Here is a 12,403-nt window from a genome sequence, read left to right on the forward strand (position 1 = left end):
TGCTACACTTATTGAAGTGGTATCGTTCACATATTTTTTCACACAGTTTGCACGCGCATTCGTCGCTTGGATCGTGATATATCTCTTTTACGCATAGCTTATGATGGAAACCATGTACTGCCAGCCTGTTGATAGCGCTGCGCATGATCTTATTTGGGCCCATCCAGTCTCTGTTTGTCATAGCATCCGTCACGTAGAACTCCGGCCAGATTTCTTCTCTTTTGCTTAACCTTAGATTTAGGTGAGCAGTGGCTTGGGGTGTCGATGGCACAGAAAGATATCTAAGGTCCTCGATAAGGAAAGGCTCCTGAGCTAGTTCATAAGCTAGTCTAGATGGAGATGTCTTAGAAATACCTAATATTCTTTTCAGAAAGGTAGCTTTCACTTTTTCAAGGGTAGTTATGTCAGATGTTGATAATTTGTCCCAGATTAAATCTATGCCATATGTCAGAATGGGTAGTATCTTTGCATGAAAAAGTTTCATTGCTGAGCCTATTGATATTTTGGTTGGGTCTTGTATATCGTAAATTCCTCTTATTGCTGCTGCTGCTGCTCTTTCCCTCACATGTATTTTGAATGAGGATCCTGACGTTTGTAGAGTGATGCCAAGGTAGTGAAAATTATTTACTGTAGTTAAATCTACCCCTGCATATGAAATTCTATCTGTCGCTGCTATTCTTCCTCCTTTTCTGAAGACCATACAGACTGTCTTGTTCTTGTTAACCTGGAAGTCGTTTGTTTCGGCCCATTCCTGTAGTCTATCTACTGCGATCTGAAGGTCTTCTCTGTTTCTCGAACCTATTATCATGTCATCTGCGTATGCATACAGCACTGTTGGCAAATTATCTGTTATTCTTGTGATGTCTGTTGTAGCTACGTTAAAAAGCGTAGGACTAATGGGGTCTCCTTGTAACACACCGTTTGTTTGAGTGATGGGGGAAGAAAGTGATACCCCATCATCTATTCTCACGCTATTATAGGGTAGAAGGTTATTTATTACAATCTTAAGTTCGTTGTCTGCTCCAACCATGCCGTCTAATTTTTCCATTAGCATGTCGAAAGCCTTGCTGAAGTCAATGAATATAGCATAAAATTTTCCTTTTGGGTGCCTAAGTGCTTCTTGCACCTCATCTAGTAAATTAGCGACAGCTTGTAGAGTTCCTCTGCCTTTCCTGAAACCGAATTGTTCTTCTGGGAGATGATCAACTATTAGTTCGTTTTTTTGATTAGTGATTTTTGTATATACTTTCATGATGTTGTTCTCTAGCGCTATCCCTCTATACGAGTTTTCGTCATCAGGCTCTCCTTTTCCCTTGTATAAGATTTTTATGTAGGACGTCCTCCAACTTTCCTGAATACTACCTGTTTCTAGACATTTATTGAATAGCTTGGTCCAATAAGGTGCTAGCAATTGTAGAGTGTCTTTTAGATTCTCGTTGTAAATTCCATCCGGACCGGCTGCTTTGTATTTTTTAGTGTCTTGAATTGTTCTCGTCCCTTCATCTATTGTTATTTCTAGATTTTTTGTCGAACATTTTGCGACTTCTAGTGCTAATGTTCGTCTTCCTGTATTTAGTACATTATTAACGTGGATTTCCCAATTATTCATGTTTATTTGATTCGATGGATTCACCCTTTTCTTCTTTAGAGCTACAAAAGGATCTCTTAAAGCTTCTTGGGCTTTCTTTTGTGCCTGCATTTCGGTATAGTTGCTCCTTTTCGATTTCAGTAATTGTTTATAGTTTCTTCGTTGTATCGCGTACGCTTGTAAGGTGATTACAGTTTTAAGTCTTCTGGCTATATGTAGTAAGCTGAGCGTTTTTCTTCTTTCTATGTAGCATTCTTCATCAAACCATTCTTTGGACTTCCGAGGTTTCTTGTAGAACAAAGAATCCCTTATTATTCCAATGATGGCATCTAGAGCTGTTTCGAGATTACCTTCCTCGATGAGCTGATGAGTCTCTTCTATTCTTTGGCTGTTTTCCCTGAGTTTGTTTTCGTCTATATTTCTTGATCTTATGCGTATATTCTCTGTTTCGTGTGGAACCTCTTGTCTGATTAAGAAATGTGTCGATACTGGTAGATGTTTCCTTTGTGCGGCAATACCTTGATTTCTCATAATCTGATGTCTTATCCATTTAATATTTCTTCCTCGGTAGAAAATTAAATCAATGGTACTGGAACCGTTTGGAGCCAAGTAGGTGACTTCTTCGCTTTTACTGATTAGACGGTATCCTTCCGTGAGCAGCGTTTCTAATACAATATCTGTTTTGTTAGTCTGTTTATCCAGACGACAATTAAAATCTCCAGCTAGTATTACATTTTTGTCCTTGTCAGTAAGTGCTAGAATTTTGGCTATTTGCTCGACAGTGTCTTCCACTTTTTTCAACGGACTAATATAAGTTCCTACTATAGTAATTTCTTCTGCTTTCAAGATTACTAAGTTTTCATCTATTATTGTATCTATCAGTCTACCCATTTTGTTGTTGTACATGCAGGTTACTCCTCCTTCTGGCCTTCCTCGATCCTTCTTAATTGATAGTGCGTGTTTGCTGTAGTAGCCTGGCGTATCCATCTTTTCTGTCAGCATTGTTTCTGTGATTATAATTATATCATGTCCTGCCCAAGGATTTTCTGGGATTGTTGAGAGTAAACCTGTTATTCCTTCTACATTCCATAAAATAAGTCAAGTGTGAGGTTGCCTGAATCAGAGTTATCTTTCTTGATTAGTGTGTTCATTAACCTATTGAAATTTTGCGCCTTCTTGCCTTCTGTTTCGAAAACGAAACTGTCTTACTAGCACGCCGGCTGGCCAGAAAACTGGTTCCATGGCTCGTTCTTTTTCCGCAAGCGGGATGGAGATTTTAAAGGCTTTGAAATATCCTTTAGTTTGTAATTCTTCACAAGTTACCTGATTTGTTATTCCTTGTTTTTGAAGATGTTCCTTAATTTTTCTTCTGTAGTATCTCTGTGGAGTTTTCCTATGTAAAACCAGGCCTTTCTTTCTCCAGCTTGGAGCTCGCTATTGCTCATTGTTCCAATTATTGTGGGCTCATTACCCATCCCTTTCATTTTTCTGGTTATATTATCTTGTCGGGGTGCTCCTGTGTTATTCACTTTTCCCATTTCCACATTCTTATTCGTTGTGATATCATTGATTTTGCAATGTGTATCCGTTTCTGCATCCTCTCCTGTTGTTGTATTGTTCCTCCTTTGTATTTCCAGGTGACTTGTTCCCTTTATTACTGATGATCTAGATGTTTGGGCAAATTCTGTGTTATTTTGCCGTGGAGTTGTAGATGTTATTGTAGTTAGTAGGTCAGTTTGCATAAGTTGTGTCTCCATTAAAAGGGTCATTTTTGTCATTATTGTTTCACCTAGCTCTTCTATTTTATCTTCTTTATAATTGCTATTATAGTTTCTGGCGATTTCTGATTCTTCTTGCGAAGTTTTGCATAGACCATAGTTTTGAAGCCTAAAACGACATGATTCGCACATCCATAGAAGGTTTCCCTTTCGTGAGTTTAGTGCCTTGATTTCGGTTGCTCCGAGTGATGTGCATGAATTGTGGTACCATGAATTGCAGCCATCACATCCTATGGAGTTATCATCTTGTGTAAGTTCTATGGCGCATTTTGCGCAATGTTCAGTGTTATTTCCTTGTGTTGCTGGCATAATTAAACCAAGGATATATCGTATTTTAAGTATTGCTGAATTATAGGCTTTAAGTTATGCAGTTCCAAAAACAGAGGATGGTTTTGAAATACACAAATCAACTTTAGTTCAATAAGTTTTTCCTGTCTAATAATTAATTATAAACACCAAACCATGCGAATCCAACGCCAATATCCTCTTAGCTTCTATTGTAGTATGATATGATGTCCTCTCAGATTACCTGAGGTGTTACTTACATCAGCTGTTTACTTACACCAATAAGTCTATTTCTTGCATTAAATATAATATGATATAATACAATTATTCACCTCTCGCAATGCTCAGTTCTAGATCATCAAATAATTTCTAACGGAAACTTAAGTTAACACCAAGCAATACAGATCCTTTCACCGAAAAGATAGCAGAAATTCTCACTCATATTTAACACAATATGTTTATGAATCCTCTTCATTCTACTCGAACTAAACATTGGTCTCCATATCACCAAGTTTCTATCGACGCATCGGCAAACTGTATGTCAACACGGCATCATCACGTTAGGAAAGACTCTATTACCAATTTTATTGAACAATCTCATGTGTACAATATTTTAATTTTCACTTTTAATAGTATTCAAGGTGCTCAGAACATTCCATCATATTCTTCAACATTGTAACCGGCGCATTCGGCAGTCCGAACTATTTTAAATGTGTCTTTTGTCCTTGTCCTTTGTGCGTAATCTTAAAACTTTTCGGCTGATGATGTCTACAAGATAGATGAAACATGTGCCGTTATTTTTAAAACGTTATTTAAAGAATTAAATAAAAAAATAGTATTATAAAGGTGGAACATTTGACCATACCTTTTTAAGTATACAGTGCGTTTGTCGAGGAGTGTAAAGGAGCTAGTTAGAGCAACTCACCAAGTTGGCCGTTGTTCACGTTACATTATTTTTGTAAATCTATTTCTAACTCTTTATTCCTTGATTCATCTACTAAGTACTCTTCTTTATTTTATTTACTCTGTGCTATTCCGGTCTGGCTGGGTGCTTTCATATTCTTTGCTTCCATGGAGTGGTAGTGGTGTGTAATATATCCTTGTAAAGTTTGTCCACTGCCATATTTATCTTATTAATAGATATTTACGGGAAATAATACGTGATTGATTGAAATTACGCAGTTATTGCTGTACGTTCGAATGTATGCTCATTGCTGGTGGAAGTATCTGTTGAAATCGGTGAAAAGTTACAGTAAATCGGTGAGTGTTTCTAATTCGGTATGCTAAGCGTTGTTTACATTCTTCACTGTATTGGAAGAACTGTCTTATTTTCTCTTAATTTTTGGCTCCATATTTTCTAAGTCTGTGCAGTGGTAAGGGCATTATCAGTTATATTTGTGTCTAATCATGTCCTGTAGTGCCAGTTTTCGTCTGCCGGTGCCCGAGTGAAGCCCAAAGAATTTCGTGCTCGACTAGACGTTTTGCCCACTGATATAATGTTGAAGGCAATCGTAAGTTAGTGTTGTGTTCCTTTACGTAGATAGTGGGACTGTATTTGTTATGTTTGGACCTGTATCGCCGTCTTACGGCTGGAGATTTTGATATACCATTCGGTAGATCTACTGTACAACTCTGCCGCGAGTTCCTCCAAGTTGACAATTGGCCGGTGTCGACAAGAAGGAAGGGAATAAGGATGATTTCGTCAATTGGAATGATATACTCTCGTATTTCCTAGGATGGTGATAATGGCTTTCGGTAGTTTTGGTTCTTCATGTCCCATGCTACTTGAATTTTCAGCATATTTGGGGGAAAGAAGTTTCAGAAAATATTTTCTGCCTGGTTCATAAGTTTCTGCCAATTGTGTCTATGGCCCAGTGTTATTTAGTCCAGCTCTTGGTAACGGTCATAATTTTCTTCGTATTCGTATATAGGCCTAGACCATCTTGGTAATCGTATGCCATGGGACCTTCAGCGTTACTTTAAATACTAACAAGAACTAGTCCTTGCAGTGATTATTTATCACAGCTGCTTTGTCTGACACACACATCTTGTCTGGGCCTTGTGGTTACACTCTGTCTTTAGGCTTCATGTCTGTGATTCCAATCTGAGTTTCGGAGCCTGGACTCTTAAAATCACTTTATCAAAATAGGGTTGGAGTTTAATATGCCATTCAGGTAAGAGGCCTATGTTGTTTTATGAAGTTCAGTTTTCTGATCCTTCTTGGAGAAGTTAGTATGTATTTCCATGTGATTTGCTAGAGTGTATTATGTAAAAGGGTGGAAAATAAACTATAACTAAGAGAAATTTCTTCCATATTTAATCCAAAGTACAGTAGATTTGAAGTAAATACTACTTGGAGTACACCTCGGAATATAGTGTTTTAATTAGATAAAATCAGCTTCATGGTCCGTATCGCACTTAAACAGATTCACAACTAAGTATTTTCCACCTTGTTGATACACTAAATTGCTTAAGGCAACTTATTGGTTAAAAGTGGTACATGTTTCGTATATTATCAACATCTTCAGCCACATAACACTGTTTAGATGAAACATTCATATAATGACAAAGTATCCGTTTTAGAGGAAGTGTCCTTAAAATGACTGGAATTACATGTACAGGAATCCAACAATTGCTGATGTAATAAATATAATATTCTGTCACAGAAGGGTAATGTAATTTCGTAGGTGGGCAGTTAGGTAGGTTGGTTGCGTTGACTTGTCATTGACCAGGTTCCTGCAAGCTCTTGTAACAGAGTTGCTAAGTTAATCTGTCTTGGGACAAATGTGTTGTTTTCGAACTTCCATTAAATATACAGCATTAAAGGTATGAATAATATTGCTCTTATAGTAGATGATGTAACACACTTAAATACTTAAACTACTGTAGTAGTAGTAATAATAATAATAATAATAATAATAATAGCGTATGTTCTTTGGAGAGGCCTGGTGCAGGTCTTTTCTAGTAGTCAGCTGATGCTTGTTGTTTAAAGACCAGGTGAGTTGGCCGTGCGGTTAGGAGTGCGCAGCTGTGAGCTTGAATCCGGGAGATAGTGAGTTCGAATGAATCCCACTGTCGGCAGCCCTGAAGATGGTTTTCCGTGGTTTCCCATTTTCACACCAGGCAAATGCTGCGGCTGTACTTTAATTAAGGCCATGGCCGCTTCCTTCCCATTCCCAGGCCTTTCCTATCCCATCGTCGCCATAACACCTATCTGTGTCGGTGCGACGTACAGCAAATAGCAGCAGAAAAAATAATGTTGTTTAAAGGGGCCTAACATGTAGGTCATTGGTCCCAAACAGGCCATAGAATACCTGCATGTCTGTGAGGTTGGGACCGTATGTATTATCGGCACACTTTATCTGGATGCATTTACACCCTAGTGCTGAATCAGTCGACCTCGGCATTCTCCGAGATTCGTGCTGGCAACCTTTGAAACACAAACTATGAATTGCTTAAGCATTGTGCGACATCTGGCGTACACTTTACGTACTAGTACTGTTGTTGTTTACACAGCAAAGCCAAACTATAGAATTCATGCTAGGAACAAGATTCGCATCGAGAAATATTATATAATGTGTATGTGACAGAGTTGTTGGCTTAAGATAAAACGGTTTAGAAACTTCATATCGATCTATCATATTCTCGATTCAATTCAGATTTAATTTTCATTCAGTTGGCAGCACTACCGGAACTGGGTCAGCTCCCTCCTTACTCCTCAACCCCATACACAAATGCATCCAGATAAAGTGTGCCGATAATAAGATGATTTCTAATGTTGGAGACGTTGCAGACACCTAGCCCCCGAGGCAGACAAATTAACCAGTTAAGGTTAAAATCTCCGCTGGCCGGGAATCAAACCCAGCACCCCTCAGACCAAAGGCCAGTATGCTAATCATTTAGCAATGGAGCTGGGAGCTACTGCAAGAGGATTACTTAACTAATTTTCAAGGCACTTAAAATAATTAATGATCATTCCCATGACTGGAAAGCAGCTGCTTGCCAGTCTTGAGTCAGACCAACCTCTTGCTGCAAGCTTGTGGACAAAGTGGAAAGAGAAGTGCGCACAACTATTCTGGGATTGCTTGCGCTAAGAAGTTTATAGTGCTGGCTTGGCCTATGACGCTCCTAGATGACGGAACTAGCATGATATTTTAATGGCATTGTAGATGGAATGGGAATCAATGTTTCCACCTATTTTTGCTGTCTGAATGTATTTTTATTTTGTAGTGCACCGCCCTGAGACTTGAGCTCCTCGAGACAGCTATTGAATTTCATTAGGAGGAGTCCATGCCATAGGCTAGTTATAGTGCATGTGGCACCAGAGTGGAACCTATCGATGGCAATAGTACTACCATTGACCCTTCGCAGCTGAAAAAAAGCATATAAAAATGACATGAAATGAGACCTGAAGTAGTTTAGTGCATGCTGGGGACCTACCAACCCACCCCTAGAGGTATTCTTACTACTTATATAGAAGGATTAAAATGGAGACTCTGTTAATCTTGCATATGTGACCATTTTCTGTGTTGCTATTGGTTGACTTGGATCAGCTGTGATAAAAACTAGTTAGAGCTCTGTTAGAGCTGGCATGTGTGCCCACAAGGCTGCCACCTTTGTTGAAAATAAGAAACTGCACAGTTTGAAGTTCTCATGTCACATTTTAGCAGAACTGCAGTATATGCTAGAGGCGGTGGTCGTATCTTCATTCTCCAACATTGGCAACACTTATCACAAGTGACGTCATCCAAGCTGTGTTGTGTTGGATCTCTAACATATCTTTCATGAAGGGTAAACGAAAGCTTTATGCTGTGGTAATATTCAGTAGTTTGAAGGGCACATTCTTTATAACAGACTGTTATGCCTCTACTCGGAACTAGATTAATAGTTGACGCCGTGCTATCCAATACTCACTACATTCAACTACGCGCGGAATGACTGTTGTTTGTTTACTTCTAGCAGAGGACGTGGTCGGGCGCCAAACAAGCACTAATTTCAAAGGTGTCGCAGCCATAGATAAAAGTCTCTTGATGGGAGTGTGGCCCCATGTTCTCATGACAGATTGGATTAAGGAGATAGGAGCACATTCTACTGTATGTGGGCTAGGGTTGTGGAAAGTTGAATTACAACTTCCTTTTCAGTAGGCCTACTTGCCTTTTCTTTTCATGACATTGCCCTAGGGTGATAGCAGAGCATTTCTACATGTGCGAGGGCAATGTATTCAATTTGACATGTCCCTGCAAATAAGAATTTACTGTTGGGTGTTGATTTATGATTCATGAAATGGCTACCTGCAGTGGACGTGACAATATAAGAGGTTTTGTACGTGATTATGGCAGTAAGCAATAACTTTCATTCTGGATCCGAATTGACAACCATGATTATGAGGCAAACTTGAATGATACAAAACGTCATGACTTGCTTTCAAGTAACAGTGTGTGCGGAAAGTATGGCCGTCAGTGTTCTCCCTAGGACCATTTTAATGGGCGCACCGCCCTGCCGTTTTACAGACCGCCCGGTTAACGTAACCTAGATGTGTGCTACTTACAGAATATTGATACATATTTGAGTCATGAGGTGTTCCGAATAAAAATGTAAATACTATAGAACTGTTGATTACCGAGCGAGTTGGCCGTGCGGTTAGGGGCGCGCAGCTGTGAGCTTGCATCCGGAAGGTAGTGGGTTCGAAGCCCTGAAGATAGTTTTCCGTGGTTTCCCATTTTCACACCAGACAAATGCTGGGGCTGTACCTTAAATAAGGCCACGGGCGCTTAATTCCAACTCCTAGGCATTTCCTATCCCATCGTCGCCATAAGACCTATCTGTGTCGGTGCGACGAAAAGCCACTAGCAAAAGCAAAAAATAACTGTTTATTTAAATGATAAATCTTTGTTATTGTCAGAATAATTGCATCAATTACGTTGTAGTTTCTATGTTCAGCTTGATTATTACGTAGTGTCGTGCGCGAGCGGTGTCTGTATTAGCGTGGAATCGCATGCGACTACTCTACCAATTCCGCCCGATGTTACAAACCCGTATGGCACTCGACAGCAACCAAGTGGTTAAGGCCCGGTTTTGTATGACTGAACGAGCAGTTGAACACTAGAAGAAGGAAATACTCCTTTCTTTTTTTTTTTTTTTCTTTACGTCGTACCGACACAGATATGTCTTATGGCGACGATGGGATGGGAAAGGCCTAGGAAGTGGAAGGAAACGGCCGTGGCCTTAATTAAGGTACAGCCCAGGCATTTGCCTGATGTGAAAATGGGAAACCACGGAAAACCATCTTCAGGGCTGCCGACAGTGCCTTTATGTCTTGTTCGTGATAATAACACTGAAATAATTCAATTTGGGTATTAATATTATTGTTAAGGCCCTGAGAGGATTAAATTAAAATTTTATCATATTCTTTTTTTTTTTTTACGTAGTATTCCCCGCCCGGCTACTCATTCCTGCCACCCAGTTGACGAAAATTTCGGGCGAGAATACTGGCCGTGATGTTAAATTGTGTGTGAACAAGAATGGTAAACATATAACCTTTGCGTGTCGAGTCGAAAGGGGTGTCGGATGCGGTTCGTTTGGGAGTGCACGAAAAAATACTTTCTTTGAAGGTTCAAATTTGAATTTGTTTGAAATAGGGCACTTTGCCGTCCTGTGGTGTATTCAGTCGAAACTCCTGGGCCCTAGTGTGAAGCTAGAGTTGGGTTTTCATTGGGAAACTGTTGTTGATTGGTCTAACTTCTGTTGAGACGCTTGTGTAGCATGGGTGGAGGCTAAGAAAAGAAATAAATAAAAGGTGGGTCTGATGTCATTGTTGAAACTGATGAGAGTAACTTAAATTTGGTAAGAGAGCAGCGGTTATTTGGAGGGGTGGAGAGAGAGAGCCGCACAAACTTTTTGTTGTACCTGTAGAGATACGGGACAAGGAGACTTTGCTGGTAGTCATAAAAGATTGGATATTGCCAGGCAGTTCATCATTTCAGATTGCAGGAAGGCATACGACTGCTTGCAGATCGAAATAATATTGAATTGAAATAATAACATTAAGTTATTTACATGTAATGCTTGCAGATCTCCGCATCAGCCACTCTCTCCAGTTCGTGGACAAGCAAAAGAGTGGTACAGTACTTAGGGGTAATAAGAGGGGATGCCCAACCATCGCCCTGCCATGCATGCGCAGAATATAGAGAACAGCACGGCAGCTACTCCATTCCAGGGTTCAGCAAAAGGAGACACCATTTTGTGTGATATCTTGTTGAATCCCTGTTTATGAGCTCCTTCCCCTTAGATGCAAGGGTGCACGAATTCTTTAAGGCTGCTGCAGCCCTGTATCCTCCACTATGTCAAGGTAAGTATATATAAAATAAGGGTATTGTGTGTACATTGCTCAGAATTAGAAAAGAATGGTATTTCTGTATCGGTCATGTCCACAGTAACAAGGAAATGCACTTTTTTACTTTTCCGTAATTTATGTATGTATGTATGTACACGCATCACTAGAAAATGGCTAAAGAGAACTTAATGAAAATCGGTATATAAAGTCGGGGATAAAGTCGCTACAATCTACATACATACATTATCATTATAGACTGTTATGCCTTTCAGCGTTCAGTCTGCAAGCCTCTGAGAATTTACTAAACGTCGCCACAATCCTCGATTTGCAACTAGTGTTGTGGCCTCATTTAGTTCTATACCTCTTATCTTTAAATCGTTAGAAACAGAGTCTAACCATCGTTGTCTTGGTCTCCCTCTACTTCTCTTACCCTCCATAACAGAGTCCATTATTCTCCTAGGTAACCTATCCTCCTCCATTCGCTACAATCTAAGCCATAAATAATTTTATTCACGCTGAGTGAAATGATAGTTTATAGGGGAAGGCCTAAAATTCAATTCTTAAATATTTACGTCATTAGTGGTCCTATCTCACAGAAAACTGGTATACAAACTCAGAGAATGAGCCACTACAATCTAGGCTGTAAATCATTTTATTCACGCTGAACAAAATGGTAGTTTAAGGGAAGGCCTAAAATTTAATTCTCAAACATTTATATTATTAGTGGTCATATCGATAAATACTACACAACCGAAGTTATATAGAATTAAATTTCCGACCACTTATGTATTATACATTTTTATCATACTGGCTATGATAACACAGATATTCATGAATTTGTATATTTGTTGCTAAGTATATCGACGCCGAGCCACGAGAAAATGCGTTAACAGAATTTAATGAAAATCGGTATATAGAGTCGGGGAACGAGAAACTACAGTCTAAGCTATGAACAGTTTTATTCACCCTGGATGAAATTGTAGTTTACGGGAAAAGTACTACATTACAAAATTTACAGAGAATACAATTTCCGATCATTTATGTTTTATTTTTACCGTACCGACTATGATGAGTGTTATTTCAGAGTTGGAAGAAAACTAAATGTGAAGGCCTACAATATCGAAAGCGCATAAGTGATCAACAATAACATTACATTGACCATTGTGCATTGCTCATAATTGGAAAAGAATGGTATTTCTGTATCGGTCATGTCCGTAGTAACAAGGAAATGCACTTTTTACTTTTCCGTAATTCCCCTCAGTCTGTATGTATGTACACGCATCACGAGAAAACGGCTGAAGAGAATTTAATGAAAATCGGTGTGCGAAGCCGGGGGATCTAGGCTATAAATCATTTTATTCACGCTGAATGAAATGGTAGTTTAGGGGAAGGCCTAAAATTTAACTCTCAAATATTTAT

General features: G+C 39.2%; 1 protein-coding gene across 3 annotated transcripts in view; it reads left to right on the plus strand.

Annotated features, from left to right (window-relative positions):
• The first annotated feature begins 4,713 nt into the window (after positions 1-4,713).
• Neos (Neosin) overlaps positions 4,714-12,403 on the plus strand; it is a 131,565-nt gene continuing 123,875 nt past the window's right edge. For 2 of the 3 annotated variants that reach the window (XM_067158897.2, XM_067158898.2), the window contains exon 1: positions 4,714-4,911. The gene's annotated coding sequence lies outside the window, so the exon portion shown is untranslated. Of the gene's footprint in view, positions 4,912-5,069; positions 5,163-12,403 lie in introns of all 3 variants that reach the window. The other variant, XM_067158899.2, reaches the window with a different exon arrangement.

Source organism: Anabrus simplex, chromosome X, assembly GCF_040414725.1.
Source record: "Anabrus simplex isolate iqAnaSimp1 chromosome X, ASM4041472v1, whole genome shotgun sequence".
Taxonomy (NCBI): domain Eukaryota; kingdom Metazoa; phylum Arthropoda; class Insecta; order Orthoptera; family Tettigoniidae; genus Anabrus; species Anabrus simplex.